This window comes from Papaver somniferum, chromosome 3, assembly GCF_003573695.1.
Source record: "Papaver somniferum cultivar HN1 chromosome 3, ASM357369v1, whole genome shotgun sequence".
In the NCBI taxonomy this organism is placed as follows: domain Eukaryota; kingdom Viridiplantae; phylum Streptophyta; class Magnoliopsida; order Ranunculales; family Papaveraceae; genus Papaver; species Papaver somniferum.
In genome coordinates, this window is record NC_039360.1 from 209,398,109 (window position 1) to 209,402,457 (window position 4,349).

Sequence of the window (4,349 nt, forward strand, 5' to 3'; positions counted from 1 at the left end):
TTAAATGGGAAAGTGAACTAATCCAAAAAACTATGTCGACATTTTTACTCATTTTGCAATTTTGGGGAGCGTCCACCTTTGGACCTGTACTAGTTGTGGATATCTTAAAAATGCCTTGAATTTGGTGGACTTAGTGGACACTTGGTTGACGGATTATTAGTTAGCTCAAGTTAAAACCACTTTTGGCCTTGCTAAATGTAGATTATGCTCGGACTTATTACCACTTGTGGACAAGGCACTATGATTGGGTGCATACTTAATGGATGGAAATGATGGGTAAGACTATTTGCATTAATGCACAGTGGACCTAATTTAGGTTTCCTTTTATGATTAAGATTTCGGATGGGATTTCGCGGCATATTTTCCGGCCCATGCAAAATTGGGATGTCTACAATTTGCTCCTTATTTGTATTGTTGCTTGAAAACCTTAAACATCCTCAACTTTTCTTGTAGATTGATGTCGCTCCGCTTGTTGATGATGATGGTGTTTCTATGGATCTGTTGTTGGAGAGAGAGAGAGAATGGTGCTAACTGCAAATCAAACTACAAGAAGGTGGCTTTCATCTATAGACGTGACCCTCATGATTGACAAAATTAGCACTCAAGAGATCAAAGAGTAGTGCTTCTATTGGTGGGAGGTTGGGTAGCTCACCATTCTACCGGAATTAACGTACGGTGACACACTTAAAAGAAATCTCTTTAGTCAGCTATTAAGAAAATTTGGTTTGGTGCCTCTGTTGATATGAAAATAGGTAGTCTCTACTAATAATTGATCAGCAACTCTAATAATGCATTTCTGCCTGCTCCTAATTTGCATCGCCGGCATGATTAAATCCATTATTTAACACTCTAACAATCAAGAAATCCAACGTAGTTCCCTAACACTTCCAAGTTCAGTTATGTCGGTCGGAATTCTTTATGTAAACATACCTAGAAGTATGCTAGTGACTCTAAAATCTCTACAAGTTGGAGGTTTTTTTTTATTTAAATGCAATATTTACAAAATTTTGAAAAATCGACTCAAAAAGGCTAAAAACTCTATATGCAAAATATCCAAACACTCCCCCACACTCAAACTTTACATTGTCCTCAATGTAATTGACTCATCCTAAATAAAGTCAAGGTGGGAAATCCCAATATGATATGCAAAAGAAGAAAACTAAAAACAAAAGGATAGAAAATACAAACCAATGGGTTGGCTCCCATGCTGTGCTTAGTTTAACGTCCTCAGCCTGACCCTCTGGTTATCGGCCATACACCAACAATCTAAAAATCTGGTAGTCCGCCCAGAAAACAATCTGCAACTCTAATAACAGCTTCACAAAAACATTAGCATAAGATATAAATATAGAAGCTATCACTTTATTGAAGTTTCCCCCACACTTAGTCCTTTCTACACTCGGAAGTGGATAGAGAACATAGAATTCAGGAATTTCAAAAGGTTCCTCAGCTTGGTGAACCTGCACAATGCTCGAATCAAACACATCAAGTGGTGGATACTTAGAAGCAAAATATTTCGTTAAAACTTTGGAAGCACATAACTCCAATCCTAATTGAGGTATTTTCCTAAAAGTCGGGTTAACAACTCTTTTGGAAACTACTTCAATTGGATGGAAAGGATCAATAGATATAGAATTATGCAAAGGATTAGATATACCTTGTTCCAGATCCTCATCATTCTTAATTAACTTCATTGAATTATTTACCTCAAGTATACCGTGGTTCTCTATTAAACTTTTGATTTCTACTTCAACCGAAATCTCAGCATCATTATATTCTTTGACAAGTTTAATTGGGTCTTCTACGACTTCAATCAATTTGGTTTCATCTTCAATCGTCACCTCTTCAACAACCTCGTCATCGAAATCGGAATCCTCTTCAAAATCATCAATATCTAAACGACGTTCAAATTCCATATCTATGACCTTGTTAATTTCATCAAGAGTCTTTTGTGATGCACCGGCTTCTTCCAATTGGTTGTATCGCGCATAGAGTTTTCTGACGTTAATACACTTTCCACCATTAATAGAGTTTCTAGACTGTATCTCCTCTTTTGGAAAGAGTGAAGGAAAAACACGATGAAGAGGAGTATATTCCAAATTCTCTATCTGCACATTACTAGAAAACAATTGATCAGAAGCATAATTATCCTTCCATCCTCGTGATTTTTCACTTGCATGCCCGTCATAAGGTTGTTGACATGTATGAGAATATCCGTAAGGTTCCGTGGAATATTGATCATAGTCAAAAGATTGGTTTTGATTATATCCATAGGATAGTTGGTAGTTATCATAACCTTGAGATTGAAAACCATATTGATTACCACTATCATATATATGATCTTGTGCTCCGTACATGTTATTTCCGTAAGGAAACATGACGACTCACAAGAAATAGAAAATAAAAACAAAAAATAAAAACAAGCTAAAAAAAATAACAAATCAATTAGCAACTGCTCCCCGGCAACGGTGCCAAAATTTGATGTGTGTTGTAACCACAACAAATTAATCGAGATATTTCCCACTAATTAACTGGTAATATAACTGTAGTAAGAGATCGTTTCCACAAAGAGCTGTGTAATTGATATGTTATTTAGATAGCAAAATAAGATAAAACAAAAAGGGGGTTGGTTCTAAGATGGATAAAAAGACAAAAATAAAGAAAAGAGATGATCAAGGAATCCTTCGCCGTTACCAAGCGATAGCTGGATTAGAATACTTATCTATCTTTCGTTAGAACCATTCATCACCAACCGTAGAATAACAGTTTGATCAGTGTCATTCCCAAGACTCCTTCTATCACTGGATACGGGATTTCTCGACTACCAGATTATGTTCAACGAACCACCAAGTAGTAGATCACTCAAGGTGTAATCCAATCGAATGCTTTAAGCTTTGTGAATTTAGGTTGATCCCAGTAGTTGAACTATTAGATCAAGGTCCACTTGTTGATGTTATCTTCACTCGCAATAGCTCCACAGAATCCCTCTGCAAGGTCTCGCGATGTCTACTTGTGTAGAGAGTCAATCGACGATTACTTATCTCATAACTTCTACTAGCAATAGAACAATCAATAGACTAATCTAGTATGCATCCCAAATCAATCTAAGAATCATTCATAAACCCTAAATATAAAAAATACAAACGATGATGATTAAAACTCCGAACAAACTTGTATAATAATAAAGTTTCACGCTAACACATTGAATTCATCCTCAATCAATCAAAGGTTCAGCTACATATAATTACAAGAATAATGGGTTCCCCCTAAAGGGGTAAACCCTAGGTTTTGATATAAAAGATAATAAAAGATAATAAAGGATAATAAAGGATGTCTTCTTATATAGAACTCTCAAAGTTAGGCTTTATAATCCTTCCGGGACCGTGTTTCCTTGAGTTGCAAGTCAATTTCGCGTCCAAATATGTCCCAGGAAGTTGTCGGGTTTGGCTCATAACTTGCCGACCTTTCCCGGATGAACCTGACAAGTGAAATATACTCCAGTCAAGTGTTAGGTTTGGCTTACTTGATTAAAGTGCTTTTGAGCCGAACACTCTCCTGTATACTATTCAAAAATATTGATTTTTAAGCTCCAGGTTCGGATGACTCGAGCTGATGAAGTTATCAGCCGAACCTCTCTCTGTAACTTCAAGTATTTCAACCTTGTTTCGCCTATAACTTCTTCTTCCGAACTCGAAATGACCTCATTATTTTTGCGTTCTTTTCGTATTCTCGTTCTCTTCAAGATGATGTTAAGAACTCTTAGATTTTAATGAGTTGAATTTGGACTTTGTCCTTCCTTAATTGATAGACTCCACTTCCTTGTTCATTTAAGCACTTTATAGCTCCTTTTTGGATGATTCACCTGATATGACACATAAACTAGAAAATAATCATAATAACAAGTAATATGAAAGAATTATAGCTATAACTACTATGGTTTGGCATTCTAAACATGTAAATTAAGTACTTATCACAGTCATTTGATGTCGACTCAGAAAGTTTCGTATTAATCATTCGATCACTTGGAAATTGCTTATTAGATAATGGTGTGTGTGAGACATCCGTTGTCGTCTTCTAAGAATGTTTCAATGATTGAAATGAGAGTTAAGAGCTAAAACCCATGTCTGGATACATTACGGTTTGTGTACTAAGTGTGCGAATTGTTTTGATATAATTCAGGACCGGAAACTAAGCTTGCATACCCGTTCGCAAACTGTTTCAACTGTTAAGTCAGGATACTTAAGTTTGCATACTCGATCACAAACTGATTTAACTGTTGAACTCTGGGAACTAAGTTTGCATACCCGTAAGCAAACTTATTCACCCGAGTTTGGTTCGTAATTAAAGTT